The 17,295-nt window shown below is 48.1% G+C and overlaps 1 long non-coding RNA gene across 1 annotated transcript in view; it reads left to right on the top strand.

Annotated features, from left to right (window-relative positions):
* The window catches only part of LOC148516617 (uncharacterized), a 515,680-nt gene that overhangs the window by 206,886 nt on the left and 291,499 nt on the right, over nt 1-17,295 (top strand). The gene's annotated exons all lie outside the window — the stretch shown is intronic.

Below are 17,295 nucleotides of genomic sequence, written 5' to 3' on the forward strand. Positions count from 1 at the left end.
AGTGAGTGGGAGTATACTGTGGGAGCTGAGTGAGTGGGAGTATACTGCGGGAGCTGAGTGAGTGGGAGTATACTGCGGGAGCTGAGTGGGAGTATACTGCGGGAGCTGAGTGGGAGTATGCTGCGCGAGCTGAGTGAGTGGGAGTATACTCCGGGGGCTGAGTGAGTGGGAGTATACTCCGGGGGTGAATGAGTGGGAGTATACTGCGGGTGCTGAGTGAGTCGGAGTATACTGCAGAAGCTGAGTGAGTGGGAGTATACTGCTGGAGCTGAGTGAGTGGGAGTATACTGCGGGAGCTGAGTGAGTGGGAGTATAATGTGGGGGCTGAGTGAGTGGGAGTATACTGTGGGGGCTGAGTGAGTGGGAGTATACTGTGGGAACTGAGTGAGTGGGAGTATACTGCGGGAGCTGAGTGAGTGGGAGTATACTGTGGGAGCTGATTGAGTAGGAGTATACTGTGGGGGCTGTGTGAGTGGGGGTATACTGCGGGAGCTGAGTGAGTGGGAGTATACTGCAGGAGCTGAGTGTGAGTATACTGTTGGGGCTGTTTGAGTAGGAGTATATTGCTGGAGCTGAGTGAGGGGGTATACTGCGGGAGCTGAGTGAGTGGGAGTATACTGCGGGAGTTGAGTGAGTGGGAGTATACTGCGGGAGTTGAGTGAGTGGGGGTATACTGTGGGAGCTGAGTGAGTGGGAGTATACAGCGGGAGCTGAGTGAGTGGGAGTATACTGCGGGAGCTGAGTGAGTGGGAGTATACTGCGGGAGCTGATTGAGTGGGAGTATACTGCGGGAGCTGAGTGAGTGGGAGTATACTGCGGGAGCTGAGTGAGTGGGAGTATACTGTGGGAGCTGATTGAGTAGGAGTATACTGTGGGGGCTGAGTGAGTGGGAGTATACAGCGGGAGCTGAGTGAGTGGGAGTATACTGCGGGAGCTGAGTGAGTGGGAGTATACTGCGGGAGCTGATTGAGTGGGAGTATACTGCGGGAGCTGAGTGAGTGGGAGTATACTGCGGGAGCTGAGTGAGTGGGAGTATACTGCGGGAGCTGAGTGAGTGGGAGTATACTGTGGGAGCTGATTGAGTAGGAGTATACTGCGGGAGCTGAGTGAGTAGGAGTATACTGTGGGGGCTGTGTGAGTGGGGGTATACTGCGGGAGCTGAGTGAGTGGGAGTATACTGCTGGAGCTGAGTGAGTGGGAGTATACTGCGGGAGCTGAGTGAGTGGGAGTATACTGCGGGAGCTGAGTGAGTGGGAGTATACTGTGGGAACTGAGTGAGTGGGAGTATACTGTGGGGGCTGTGTGAGTGGGAGTATACTGCAGGGGCTGAATGAGTGGGAGTATACTGTGGGAGCTGAGTGGGAGTATACTGCGGGAGTTGAGTGAGTGGGAGTATACTGTGGGAGCTGAGTGAGTGGGAGTATACTGCGGGAGCCGAGTGAGTGGGAGTATACTGCGGGAGCTGAGTGAGTGGGAGTATACTGCGGGAGCTGAGTGGGAGTATACTGCGGGAGTTGAGTGAGTGGGAGTATACTGTGGGAGCTGAGTGAGTGGGAGTATACTGCGGGAGCTGAGTGAGTGGGAGTATACTGCGGGAGCTGAGTGAGTGGGAGTATACTGCGGGAGCTGAGTGAGTGGGGGTATACTGCTAGAGCTGAGTGAGTGGGAGTATACTGCGGGAGCTGAGTGAGTGGGAGTATACTGCGGGAGCTGAGTGAGTGGGAGTATACTGTGGGAACTGAGTGAGTGGGAGTATACTGTGGGGGCTGTGTGAGTGGGAGTATACTGCAGGGGCTGAATGAGTGGGAGTATACTGCGGGAGCTGAGTGGGAGTATACTGCTGGAGCTGAGTGAGTGGGAGTATACTGCGGGAGCTGAGTGAGTGGGAGTATACTGTGGGAGCTGAGTGAGTGGGAGTATACTGCGGGAGCTGAGTGAGTGGGAGTATACTGCGGGAGCTGAGTGGGAGTATACTGCGGGAGCTGAGTGGGAGTATGCTGCGCGAGCTGAGTGAGTGGGAGTATACTCCGGGGGCTGAGTGAGTGGGAGTATACTCCGGGGGTGAATGAGTGGGAGTATACTGCGGGTGCTGAGTGAGTCGGAGTATACTGCAGAAGCTGAGTGAGTGGGAGTATACTGCTGGAGCTGAGTGAGTGGGAGTATACTGCGGGAGCTGAGTGAGTGGGAGTATAATGTGGGGGCTGAGTGAGTGGGAGTATACTGTGGGGGCTGAGTGAGTGGGAGTATACTGCTGGAGCTGAGTGAGTGGGAGTATACTGCGGGAGCTGAGTGAGTGGGGGTATACTGTGGGAGCTGAGTAGGAGTATACTGCTGGAGCTGAGTGAGTGGGAGTATAATTTGGGAGCTGAGTGAGTGGGAGTATACTGTGGGGGCTGTGTGAGTGGGAGTATACTCCTGGAGCTGAGTGAGTGGGAGTATACTCCGGGGGCTGAGTGAGTGGGAGTATACTGCGGGTGCTGAGTGAGTGGCAGTATACTGCTGGAGCTGCGTGAGTGGGAGTATACTGTGGGAGCTGCGTGAGTGGGGGTATACTGCGGGAGTTGAGTAGGAGTATACTGCTGGAGCTGAGTGAGTGGGAGTATACTGCGGGAGTTGAGTGAGTGGGAGTATACTGCGGGAGCTGAGTAGGAGTATACTGCTGGAGCTGAGTGAGTGGGAGTATACTGCGGGAGTTGAGTGAGTGGGAGTATACTGCGGGAGCTGAGAGAGTGGGAGTATACTGTGGGGGCTGTGTGAGTGGGGGTATACTGCGGGAGCTGAGTGAGTGGGGGTATACTGCGGGAGCTGAGTGAGTGGGAGTATACTGCGGGAGCTGAGTGAGTGGGGGTATACTGCTGGAGCTGAGTGAGTGGGAGTATACTGCGGGAGCTGAGTGAGTGGGAGTATACTGCTGGAGCTGAGTGAGTGGGAGTATACTGCTGGAGCTGAGTGAGTGGGAGTATACTGCGGGAGCTGAGTGAGTGGGGGTATACTGCGGGAGCTGAGTGAGTGGGAGTATACTGCGGGAGCTGAGTGAGTGGGAGTATACTGCGGGAGCTGAGTGAGTGGGAGTATACTGCTGGAGCTGAGTGAGTGGGAGTATACTGCGGGAGCTGAGTGAGTGGGAGTATACTGCGGGAGCTGAGTGAGTAGGAGTATACTGCGGGAGCTGAGTGAGTGGGAGTATACTGCGGGAGCTGAGTGAGTGGGAGTATACTGTGGGAGCTGAGTGAGTAGGAGTATACTGCGGGAGCTGAGTGAGTGGGAGTATACTGTGGGAGCTGAGTGAGTGGGAGTATACTGTGGGAGCTGAGTGAGTAGGAGTATACTGCGGGAGCTGAGTGAGTGGGAGTATACTGTGGGAGCTGAGTGAGTGGGAGTATACTGCGGGAGCTGAGTGAGTAGGAGTATACTGCGGGAGCTGAGTGAGTAGGAGTATACTGCGGGAGCTGAGTGAGTAGGAGTATACTGCGGGAGCTGAGTGAGTGGGAGTATACTGTGGGAGCTGAGTGAGTGGGAGTATACTGTGGGAGCTGAGTGAGTGGGAGTATACTGTGGGAGCTGAGTGAGTAGGAGTATACTGCGGGAGCTGAGTGAGTGGGAGTATACTGCGGGAGCTGAGTGAGTGGGAGTATACTGCGGGAGCTGAGTGAGTGGGAGTATACTGCGGGAGCTGAGTGAGTGGGAGTATACTGTGGGAGCTGAGTGAGTGGGAGTATACTGCGGGAGCTGAGTGAGTGGGAGTATACTGCGGGAGCTCAGTGAGTGGGAGTATACTGTGGGAGCTGAGTGAGTGGGAGTATACTGCGGGAGCTGAGTGAGTGGGAGTATACTGCGGGAGCTGAGTGAGTGGGAGTATACTGCGGGAGCTGAGTGAGTAGGAGTATACTGCGGGAGCTGAGTGAGTGGGAGTATACTGCGGGAGCTGAGTGAGTGGGAGTATACTGTGGGAGCTGAGTGAGTAGGAGTATACTGCGGGAGCTGAGTGAGTGGGAGTATACTGCGGGAGCTGAGTGAGTGGGAGTATACTGTGGGAGCTGAGTGAGTGGGAGTATACTGTGGGAGCTGAGTGAGTGGGAGTATACTGCGGGAGCTGAGTGAGTGGGAGTATACTGCGGGAGCTGAGTGAGTGGGAGTATACTGCGGGAGCTGAGTGAGTGGGAGTATACTGCGGGAGCTGAGTGAGTAGGAGTATACTGCGGGAGCTGAGTGAGTGGGAGTATACTGCGGGAGCTGAGTGAGTGGGAGTATACTGTGGGAGCTGAGTGAGTAGGAGTATACTGTGGGAGCTGAGTGAGTAGGAGTATACTGTGGGAGCTGAGTGAGTGGGAGTATACTGTGGGAGCTGAGTGAGTGGGAGTATACTGTGGGAGCTGAGTGAGTAGGAGTATACTGCGGGAGCTGAGTGAGTGGGAGTATACTGTGGGAGCTGAGTGAGTGGGAGTATACTGCGGGAGCTGAGTGAGTGGGAGTATACTGCGGGAGCTGAGTGAGTAGGAGTATACTGCGGGAGCTGAGTGAGTGGGAGTATACTGCGGGAGCTGAGTGAGTGGGAGTATACTGTGGGAGCTGAGTGAGTAGGAGTATACTGTGGGAGCTGAGTGAGTAGGAGTATACTGCGGGAGCTGAGTGAGTGGGAGTATACTGTGGGAGCTGAGTGAGTGGGAGTATACTGCGGGAGCTGAGTGAGTGGGAGTATACTGTGGGAGCTGAGTGAGTGGGAGTATACTGCGGGAGCTGAGTGAGTAGGAGTATACTGCGGGAGCTGAGTGAGTGGGAGTATACTGTGGGAGCTGAGTGAGTGGGAGTATACTGTGGGAGCTGAGTGAGTAGGAGTATACTGCGGGAGCTGAGTGAGTGGGAGTATACTGCGGGAGCTGAGTGAGTGGGAGTATACTGCGGGAGCTGAGTGAGTAGGAGTATACTGCGGGAGCTGAGTGAGTGGGAGTATACTGCGGGAGCTGAGTGAGTGGGAGTATACTGCGGGAGCTGAGTGAGTAGGAGTATACTGCGGGAGCTGAGTGAGTGGGAGTATACTGTGGGAGCTGAGTGAGTGGGAGTATACTGTGGGAGCTGAGTGAGTAGGAGTATACTGCGGGAGCTGAGTGAGTGGGAGTATACTGTGGGAGCTGAGTGAGTGGGAGTATACTGCGGGAGCTGAGTGAGTGGGAGTATACTGCGGGAGCTGAGTGAGTGGGAGTATACTGCGGGAGCTGAGTGAGTGGGAGTATACTGCGGGAGCTGAGTGAGTGGGAGTATACTGTGGGAGCTGAGTGAGTAGGAGTATACTGCGGGAGCTGAGTGAGTGGGAGTATACTGTGGGAGCTGAGTGAGTAGGAGTATACTGCGGGAGCTGAGTGAGTGGGAGTATACTGCGGGAGCTGAGTGAGTGGGAGTATACTGTGGGAGCTGAGTGAGTAGGAGTATACTGCGGGAGCTGAGTGAGTGGGAGTATACTGCGGGAGCTGAGTGAGTAGGAGTATACTGCGGGAGCTGAGTGAGTGGGAGTATACTGTGGGAGCTGAGTGAGTGGGAGTATACTGTGGGAGCTGAGTGAGTAGGAGTATACTGCGGGAGCTGAGTGAGTGGGAGTATACTGTGGGAGCTGAGTGAGTGGGAGTATACTGCGGGAGCTGAGTGAGTGGGAGTATACTGCGGGAGCTGAGTGAGTGGGAGTATACTGCGGGAGCTGAGTGAGTGGGAGTATACTGCGGGAGCTGAGTGAGTAGGAGTATACTGCGGGAGCTGAGTGAGTGGGAGTATACTGCGGGAGCTGAGTGAGTGGGAGTATACTGTGGGAGCTGAGTGAGTAGGAGTATACTGTGGGAGCTGAGTGAGTAGGAGTATACTGCGGGAGCTGAGTGAGTGGGAGTATACTGCGGGAGCTGAGTGAGTGGGAGTATACTGCGGGAGCTGAGTGAGTGGGAGTATACTGTGGGAGCTGAGTGAGTGGGAGTATACTGTGGGAGCTGAGTGAGTGGGAGTATACTGCGGGAGCTGAGTGAGTGGGAGTATACTGTGGGAGCTGAGTGAGTGGGAGTATACTGTGGGAGCTGAGTGAGTAGGAGTATACTGCGGGAGCTGAGTGAGTGGGAGTATACTGTGGGAGCTGAGTGAGTGGGAGTATACTGCGGGAGCTGAGTGAGTAGGAGTATACTGCGGGAGCTGAGTGAGTGGGAGTATACTGCGGGAGCTGAGTGAGTGGGAGTATACTGCGGGAGCTGAGTGAGTAGGAGTATACTGCGGGAGCTGAGTGAGTGGGAGTATACTGTGGGAGCTGAGTGAGTGGGAGTATACTGCGGGAGCTGAGTGAGTAGGAGTATACTGCGGGAGCTGAGTGAGTGGGAGTATACTGTGGGAGCTGAGTGAGTGGGAGTATACTGCGGGAGCTGAGTGAGTGGGAGTATACTGTGGGAGCTGAGTGAGTGGGAGTATACTGCGGGAGCTGAGTGAGTGGGAGTATACTGCGGGATCTGAGTGAGTGGGAGTATACTGCGGGAGCTGAGTGAGTGGGAGTATACTGTGGGAGCTGAGTGAGTAGGAGTATACTGCGGGAGCTGAGTGAGTGGGAATATACTGTGGGAGCTGAGTGAGTAGGAGTATACTGCGGGAGCTGAGTGAGTGGGAGTATACTGCGGGAGCTGAGTGAGTGGGAGTATACTGCGGGAGCTGAGTGAGTAGGAGTATACTGCGGGAGCTGAGTGAGTGGGAGTATACTGCGGGAGCTGAGTGAGTAGGAGTATACTGCGGGAGCTGAGTGAGTGGGAGTATACTGTGGGAGCTGAGTGAGTGGGAGTATACTGTGGGAGCTGAGTGAGTAGGAGTATACTGCGGGAGCTGAGTGAGTGGGAGTATACTGTGGGAGCTGAGTGAGTGGGAGTATACTGCGGGAGCTGAGTGAGTGGGAGTATACTGCGGGAGCTGAGTGAGTGGGAGTATACTGCGGGAGCTGAGTGAGTGGGAGTATACTGTGGGAGCTGAGTGAGTGGGAGTATACTGCGGGAGCTGAGTGAGTGGGAGTATACTGCGGGATCTGAGTGAGTGGGAGTATACTGCGGGAGCTGAGTGAGTGGGAGTATACTGTGGGAGCTGAGTGAGTAGGAGTATACTGCGGGAGCTGAGTGAGTGTCTGCATGGCTGCTGGTCTAAATATAAAATAAAATTGGTTTGTAAATTTCTTGTGATAATATACTGCCATGAAACCGCCACCAAACTCCCGGGGTTTAGAACCCTCCGCTTAGTAAATTTGCCCATTGGCAGAAATGGGTCACCAACTGGCTCATTTAGACATAACCTTGGAGGAATAGACGAAGCCTGCAATAATGAACTTCATTGTATTCCAGCCCACTGCATTACAGCTACTGTACTATTGTATTATGGCTTTTTTTCAATTTTCCCCCAGCAGTGATATTTATCATTCACATTTTTATGAGCTCAAATATTTGTTTTTTTGTTAATCTGTTCAGCTGTGGTCCTCGATCTGAGCTTTTCCATAAAATAATGCTTTTTGTTGGTTCATATTATTGGAATTCTTATTAAAAGATAATATTGGTTTAGTAAGCTGCGCATAAGGAACTCGGCTCAGGATGTAAAACAGAGTTTATGTAGAGTCCGGGACTGAATGTTTGATTATCACTTTGCTCTGTTACAGGAGGGAATGGGAATGAGGGTTGCGACATCAGTTTTGCCTGTCTCATTAAACACAATATTACATCCAACCAGAAGGGGCTCCTATCTTCTTAACGGAAGGGGACTGCTGTGGCCGTGGGCTGCCGCTGCCCTGACCTGCAGTGCTGAAGAGTAGACCATAGTCCCAACCAGCTGGGTCCCGGCGCAATGGATCTGGCAGGCACCGGGACTGGCGCATTCGCTCATGAGGGGGTGGAACCGCGCATGTGCTAAACGCGCTCTGGAAACACGCTCTCAGTTAATCGTGGCCCAGACTGGCAGTCTCAGCTGGGGAAAAACACCTCCCCTGGGACTGCCTATCCTCTGTGTGATTGGCAGGTAGCGCTTCCAATGGGAAGTCACTGCCAGTCACAGTGTAGCCAGTGCAGTCACGGTCTGCAACTGGCTCACTGAGGTGGCGGATTTACCGGGGGGGTGGGGTCAGTAAAATCCACCACTGCAGCCTACCAAATAATTTTGGATGCCCCACAAATCTTGTGGACTGCTGCGACACAGGGCATTTCTAAAAAAAAGGCAAAATGTCACTTGTGCTGGTCTCACCCGGTAGAGGTCAAGACGCTGAAGGATTTGTTATGAGGCTGCTGTTGTCCTGGGAGGACCAGGGATCTCTTTCTTCAAAAAGTCCCCTATTTTGAAGGTGCTGCTTCAAAAAGTTGATTCTATGATCTCTGATCATAGTTAAAATTATTGGAAAATAAAAGTAAACTTTATATTAATCTATCGATTCCTAACCCTAACTATATTACTGTTCATTTATTTTTCTTAAAGTGCCAGCGTACCCTGCCATAAACTCCCCATCGCCTGACGAGTGCTCCCTCCTAACAGTGCAGGGTAAACCATCAACCATAATCATAATGAAATAACGACACAGAGACTTGTATAAGGGGAAAGGAAGGACAGCTTTATTTATTTTTAAATTAAACTATTTAATCTATAACTGAACTGACCAATAGACGAATAAAGACAGACAGACAAAGTATGGTGGTGCAGAAAGAACGGCCCCACAATGCCAGATCACCAACTGCATACCCTCATCGATCTTCTAAATGGGAGGTGAGCAGCCAGCCCATTACCAGGCCCAAGGTATCCACCTCCCACCCCAATGACACGACGTGAGGCCCACCTGGTTAGGTGGTTGCCGCTGACCCCAGTAGGGTAGAATCAGCCTAAGCCATGTGTTGGAAAGGAGAGCACCTCAAGCTCCAAAGACAGATGGCGACTGCTACCATTCTTTCCCGCCACAAGAAAAGCCGACACCAAACAACTCAATGAATACGGGAGGGCGGGAAACAGCCAACCAGAGAAATTTCTATGAAATGGCTGCCAAGCAGCAACTCTGAAATAGCACCGAAATAACCCACCCCCTGGCAATCCTATAGGCTAACCAAACCCCACCCCCTGCCAATCCTATAGGCTAACCAAAGCTAACCCCACCCCCTGCCTAATCCTATAGGCTAACCAAACCTAACCCCACCCACAGCACTACCTCACTAAACAATCAGCCCCTTATTGTCCAGAGGCTGGCACACACAGGCTCGGGTGTTTAATTACCTCCTTGCATATGAAATGTTCTCCATCCTACTTCTCTGCATTTACAGAATTGTACACATGAGAAACTGTACCAGAGCAGCTTACAATCTAATTTAATGCTACAGAACAGACAGAATCAAAAATGTTACAGACCACGATGCCCTGCATCCTGCTTCCAAGCGATAAATATAGTGTTGTCATGCAAAACTCATGCAACATGTTCATTTGCATGTGAACCTCTGAAAAAAAGACTGTTACTCGTATTATTGTCATCCCCGGCTACAGCAGAACAAGTGAAGTGCTTGTCACAGGAGCGAGCAATATTTTGAACACATTATACAGCAATTAATACAGCAGCATACTTAAATTCACATTATTGTTGGCAATATCTTAATGTGCTTAGCACCATTGACATACTGCCACTTACATTTTGGAAGGCATGAAATGATTAGTGATTCTAAAACGACTTTTAATCGCTCCTGATTCAAAGTGTCTGTACGGATATACATTGCAACATCTTGTTCGCATTGATTACAGATACGTAATAACAAATCTCCACGCTGGCAGGTTTAACCTTTCAAATGCATTTTCGGTCTTCTAAAGAGAAACAGGCGCGCAGCTGTAGAGTGTTTGTGAACCGGCCATGTTTATAATTACTGCAATATTAAATGTCACGCTGTGATGCTTATAGTTCTTCCAGAAGAATGTAACACGGCAACGGTCGGATTATTTCACTCCTTCACTTGGGGTTTATTTCCTTTCTTATTCGTTATTTCCTTTATGTTGGCAGGCTCTACCTAACGTACCGTTTCTGTTAAAGCTTAGAGGGGCCTATTCATCAACACTAAAATAATGGTTTGAAGGACATTTTCCTTAATTACTGTTATTTTAGTATTCATGAAGACACTTATCACTGGTATCTCCTGGCTAAGTCCGCCTGCGTTAATTTCCACACTCCCCATACATTAGTACATTAGTATGGGGATGTAGACATTAGGCTATTCATCAAATTCCGAAAATTATGTATTTTCGGAATTTGATGATGTTACTAAACGCCAGTCTCAGGTGGCGTACAGCGGGTATACTTACCTGCTTTTAGCTGGGCAGGTCCTCCTCTGGCTCCCTCCGTCACTCCCTGGTCCCCCCTCCGGCTCTGGCTGTTTCGCCGACTGTGTTCCCCCGGCAGAACACAGTAAAGTTTAAAAAAAAATATATATATATATATATATTTTTTTTAACTGTTTTCTCCTCTTCAGACGGGAGTTCGGGGTCCACGGCTGCAGCTGCCAGGGAGGTGGGGTACAGGAAGGTGAGCGGAGGGGAGGACACAGAAATACCGCAGCTGTAGGTAGTGCTGCGCATGCGCCGATTTTGTGAACATAACGGCGAATGCACAGCACTGATTACAGCTGCGGTAAGGTAGAGCAGAGAGGGAAAAATATCTATTTTCTGAAAAGCTGTCATCGCAAAAATGACAGCTTTTCGGAATAGATAGTTATGGGGAGGAGGAATGATGAATTCCTCCGGTAATTAGGTATAACTCCATGCCAGTTCTAAACCTAATTACCTCCATCGATTTTTTTTAGTTATGATGAATAAGCCCCAGTGAGAGATAAAATTGTGAGAAAAAGTAGCAACCAATCAGCTTCTAACTTACATGTTACAGGCTGTGTTTGAAAAAATGACAGTTAGGAGCTGATTGGTTGGTAGTTTATCTAGTTCCAAGCTGTGATGACAGCTCATTTAGGAATCGAGCATTGTGACGAAGAAGCAAACGCTGAATTATTAAACAACGTGAAAGGAATTCTGGGTAGAAACATGCAAATGACCATTCCATACAGGGCCGGTTCTAGACAGTTTAGAAAATTTCCTTTGGTGATCCCTACCAAAAATTTACATATGTCAGTTTGATCATAACAAGGCGCAAGGCATGGTGAGGGTCACTTGCATCAGACCTCTGGCCTTTGTCTTTCTTTTTTTTACCCGGATTATGTACTTTTTTCTTGTATTTTGAAACTTAATTTAATATGAGTGTAATAAATTGTTGGTACAGATGTACTTATTGTAGGCTTATTCTCAACATTATCTAAACAACCAACCAATCAGCTCCCAACTGTCATGTTACAGGCTGTGTTTGACAAATGACAGTTGCCCCTTATCTACATTGGAGCTACAGCGTATGTTAATATACCACCACATTCTTATTCCTTTTTATTGATATTGGTTCGTATGTGAACATTAGATTAAACCTGTATGATATTAACTTCACTCTTGTTGTTTAGATAAGTAATAATATATGTGTAGGTGGTCTCATAGCCAGTGGCATAACTAGAGGGGGTCGAACAGGGCTCGTGCCCTGGGCGCCATTCACGGCACTGGTCAGCGTAGTGCGGACCGCACTACACAGTAACAAACACCGCCGCCGGGTAGTACACGGCTGCAGTGTGTTTGTTTTGGTAGCCAATGAGAGTCAGACAGGCTCTCATTGACTGCTGTGCCCATTGCCAGAGCCGGGCTGGAGGCCACTCATGAGCTCCATGTTCCGGCACCCGCAGAGGGTGATGGGAGAGACGTCATGATGCCATGACGTCTCCCCCATAGTGCAGAGCGGGCCAGCCCAGGAGGACGGAGGATCAGACGGCGGCAGACACAGGAGCAGGGATTTAGGTAAGTGTTTTTTGGGTAGTTTGTGTATGTATCTTTGTCTGCCACTGCTGGGGGGAGGCGGGGGGTACGCATAGGGAGGACTACTACTAGGGGCACTACATAAGGGGAACTACTGGGGACACTGCATAGGGGGACCACTACTAGTGGCACTGTATAAGTGGTACTACTGGGGGCACTGCATAAGGGACACTGTATAAGGGTGCATTACTGGGGGCACTGCATAGGGGGGACCACTACTGGTGGCACTGTATAAGGGGCACTACTGGAAGCACTGCATAGGGGGGACCACTACTGGGGGGCACTGCATAGGGGGACCACTACTAGCGGCACTGTATAAGGGGCATTACTGGGGGCACTGTATAAGTGGTACTACTGGGGGCACTGTATAAGAGGCACTGTATAAGTGGCACTACTGGGAGCACTGTATAAGGGGCACTACTGGGGGCACTGTATAACGGCACTACTACAGGGGACATTGCATAAGGGCCACTACTACAGTGGGCATTGCAAGAGGGGCACTATTACTTGGGGCATTAAGGTGCATATGGAATGGAAAGGAATGTCCCCAGAGTGATGAGAGACGGTGGTGTGTCATGTTGCCACGCCCCCATTTTTCCAGTGACCACACCTCTTGTGGCCTGTGACCACACCCACTTTTTCAGCGCGTGCCTTAGTTGCACGCACATACTTTGTATTTTTTAACTTGCCCTGGGCTCCAAATACCCTAGTTACGCCACTGCTCATAGCACCTGCATTTGTCTATATTGCACCAAAACAAAGTCTGTGTCATTGGAGCCCTTACCACAGCCCATTCTGGCCTACTTTTTATTTATCCTCCCCGGTGGAAGCAGGTGGGCAGCGATGGGGGGGACCGGGCCTGACGTTTTGCATCACTAAGCCTTGCCCCATCATGGTACATTACTGCGCATTTCGTATATTTAAATTCAATTTCACAATTCTGGTAGAATCGCATCATTAAATCCCGCCCCCTACTCGGGGAACCCCGATCTTCGTGAAAATTCTCTCCATACTGCCCACTTCACTAGGAAGTGGGCAGGAACGCGGGAGAAGAGCCTACGCTACCGGGGGTGCGGGGTATTGCCCGAAAAATTGGGAGCCTTGCGCGACTTCCGGGAGAGTAGACATGTATGCCACTGGCCAAAGTTATCACATCACTCCTGAGGTGTCAGTAATCCATGTGGGTGCAATTCAGACTCTTCTGGGTGTCACAGAATAGTTAGAGCTTTTCTATTTATGTTTTTTTTTGTTATTTTCAGTCAGTTACTGTTTTGTAAATTATTGCAAAATGTGACTGATACCTCTTTTGATATTTTCCCCTCAGCTCACTTTAAAATTGAAAGGGAGAGAAGTGAATAAAATCAAATATAGAGTAAGACGATATTCCTCATTCTGCAGATCTATTTATGCAGTGGGTATCCTGTTAGTCGCTTTTCCTTTTACCCTTGTATGTCTTATTTCATGTATTGCTAATCGCACATTGTAACCTATGAAGTACACCCAAGATGGCTGCCTGGCCTTGTACCCTCTATTGTGTAGAATAAAGAATGGATGGTTCTGGTGATTTAACAACGATCCCTCCGAGTAGTTTTTATCTTCCCAATTATGTGTCATCTCTTTCAACCACTGCCTATTCTGCTCAGTGTACAGTAATCCTATGTAGTGCGCCTAAAATGGCTGCCTCACATGGATCCTTTGTGGTTAGGATGAATAATTCTTGGAACTGATGACCCAAAATGGCTGCTCTTTGTATTTTATTCTTGGTTTCTGTATTTTATGCAAATCTAAACCTGTGTATTTATGCTCATAATATCTCTAAAGCACCTTGAGCGGTATTAGAGAAAAGTACTACAGTATATAAATGCAATATTATTATTATTTTGTATTTTATAATTATTATTGTTACTATTTATCAGGACTTTATTGCCTGTATATGATATTATTGACTTGTATTAATCTCTTACATACAAATATAATGTTTCCCTACCAATTCTTGATCACACATTACTCAGAGGCATTGATTCATTCATAATGGGGCCTGTTCATCATCATTTATTTTTTATATAAGCATGTGAAAATTAACATGTTCACATACTTTTGTAAAAAACGAAGTGTCAGGGTTATTCATCAAGTTTTGAAACAGCATTTTTCTTGGAACTTGATGGTGTTACTGAACGCCATCCTGAGATGGCTTTCAGCCTCCGATAACACAGCAGTCTGTGAAGTTTTACATGCCAGCCACAGCAGAGGGATCTTTTAAGATCCCTCACTGCTGTGTCTGCACTGCAGAGCTTCGGGGCACCACAGACATGTGGCCGGCACTCACCGTACTGAAGACAGGTGAGCCGGGAGGAAAGGAGGTGGAGCAGGAGAAATCGGACACCCGCGATGCTATGGGGGTTTGACACCCGTGGGGGGGAGGGGATTTGTATTGGACACCCGTGGGGGAGAGGGGAGCCCGGATCGAACACCCGCGGTGGCTGGTTCGGACACTGGAGGGTGCGAGTGGGTCTTATGGGGTGAAAGACAGCAGGGAATAGAGAGGGGGAGTTGGCGCTGTGTGAGGAAATCCTTGTGGATACCTCAGCTATAGGGAAAAGTATCACTTTTCCGAAAAACTGATTCCACAAAAAGAGCAGCTTTTCGGAACTGATACTTTTGTTAGGGAGGCATGATGAATGAGGCACGATGAATGAGGCACGATTAATGCCTCCAAAACATTTTTTAAACTCGCAGCGAGTTTAAAACATAATTATCACTAGTGATAATTATGTTATGTTGAATAGGCCCCTATATCTGCATACACCCCTCTCATTTGCATTGTCAACACCGGGACCCCCACGCATCCACGTCAGACCCCCGCCTACGTCGCCGGACCCCCAGATATTCTAAATACTGACAAAATTCCATATCCAAAATGCTACTGGTCCCGAGCATTTCAGATATGGGAAACTCTCTACCTGTACATTAGTATATATATTATATATATATATATATATACAGATATACAGTCAGGTGCATAAATATTGGGACATTGACAGAATTTTCATATTTTGGCCTCTATTCACCACCACAGTGGCTTTGAAATGAAACAAACAAGATGTGCTTTAACTGCAGACTTTCAGATTTAATTTGAGGGTAATTACATCCAAATCATGTGAACGGTGTAGGAATTACAACGGTTTCTATATGTGCCTCCCACTTTTTAAGGGGCCAAAAGTAATGGGACAAACTAAACAATCCTAAATCTAACTTTCACTTTTTAATACTTTGTTGCAAATCCTTTGCAGGCAATTACAGCCTGAAGTCTGGAACGCATAGACATCACCAGACGCTGGATTTCATCCCTGGTGATGCTCTGCCAGGCCTCTACTGCAAATGTCTTCAGTTCCTGCCCGTTCTTGGGGCATTTTCCCTTCAGTTTTGTCTTCATCAAGTGAAATGCATTCTCAATCGGATTCAGGTCAGGGGATTGACTTGGCCATTGCATATCATTCCACTTTTTAGCCTTAAAAAACTATTTGGTTGCTTTTGCAGTATTGCTCGGGTCATTGTCCATCTGCACTGTGAAGCGCCGTCCAATGAGTTCCGAAGCATTTGACTGAATATGAGCATATAATATTGCCCGAAACACTTCAGAATTCATTCTGCTGCTTTTGTCAGCAGTCACATCATCAATAAATACAAGGGAACCAGTTCCATTGGCAGCCATACATGCCCACGCCATGACACTACCACCACCATGCTTCACTGATGAGGTGGTATGTTTTGGATCATGAGCAGTTCCTTTCCTTCTCCATACTCTTCTCTTCCCATCAGCCATTGTGGTGGTGAATTAAGGCCAATATATGAAAATTCTGTCAATGTCCCAATATTTATGCACCTGACTGTATATACAGTATACATATATATATATATAAAATTAATAACAGTTGTCAAAAGCAGTACCAGATTTAAGGTGCGTATCCATTAGGCGATGGGGTAACAACAGTACGATTACAACATCGTAATCGTACTGTCGTTCCTCATCCTCTGTAGTGCCTACAATGAACAATATGTCGTTCATGTAAAATATGTATCTATCTATTATCTATCTCATATCTATCTATCTCATATCTATCTATATCATATCATATCTATTTATCTATCTATCTATCTATCTATCTATCTATCTATCTCATATCTATCTATCTAATTTCTATCTACCTATCTATCTATCTCATATCTATCTATCTAATTTCTATCTACCTATCTATCTATCTCATATCTATCTATCTCATATCTATCTATCTATCTATCTATCTATCTATCTATCTATCTATCTATCTATCTCATATCTATCTATCTCATATTTATCTATCTCATATCTATCTATCTATCTATCTATCTATCTATCTATCTATCTCATATCTATCTATCTATCTATCTAATTTCTATCTATCTATCTCATATCTATCTATCTATCTATCTATCTATCTATCTATCTCATATCTATTGATCTCATATCTATCTATCTCATATCTATCTATCTCATGTCTATCTATTTATCTATCTATCTCATAGCTATCTATCTCATGTCTATCTATTTATCTATCTATCTCATATCTATCTATCTATCTATCTATCTCTCTCATATCTATCTAGCTCATGTCTATCTATCTATCTATCTATCTATCTATCTATCTATCTATCTGTCTGTCTGTCTGTCTATCTATCTCCTATCTATCTATGGGGCCTAATCATCAACACTAAATTAACGTTTTTAAGGACATTTTCCTTAAATAACGTTATTTTAGTATTCATGAAGTGTCTTAACGCAGGAGACATCACTGATATCTCCTTGTTAAGTTCCCCTGCGTTAATTTCCACACTCCCCATACATTAGTATGGGGATGTGGAAATTATGGTATTCATCAAATTCCGAAAATTATGTATTTTCGGAATTTGATGGAGTTACTATCCGCCACTGTGAGGTGGCGAATAGCAGGTAACACTTACCTGCTTACAGCTGGACAGGTCCCCCGACGTCTCCCTCCGGCGCTCTGGTGCGTCCTCTGGCTCCGGAGGCTGGTCGGACACTGTGTTCTCCTAGTAGAACACAATAAAGATTAGAAAAAAACAAAACGTTTTTTTTTTTTTTTTCTAATTTGTACTGTGGTGTGCTGGGAGACCATGTGACAGACCAGCAGGATGGAGCCGGAGGCTGCTGCGCGGCAGGAAAGTGTGGGACGGGGGGGTAGTGAGCGGAGGGGGGAGGGGGGGTTGTAGGGGGCACACAAACTTACCGCCGCTGTAGGTAGTGCTGCGCATGCGCTGGGTTTACGAATGTAATAGCGCATGCGCAGCACTGTTTCCAGCTGCGGTAAGGTAGAGCAAATAGGGGAAACTATC

Source organism: Taudactylus pleione, unplaced genomic scaffold, assembly GCF_031769625.1.
Source record: "Taudactylus pleione unplaced genomic scaffold, aTauple2 ptg000245l, whole genome shotgun sequence".
NCBI lineage: Eukaryota > Metazoa > Chordata > Amphibia > Anura > Myobatrachidae > Taudactylus > Taudactylus pleione.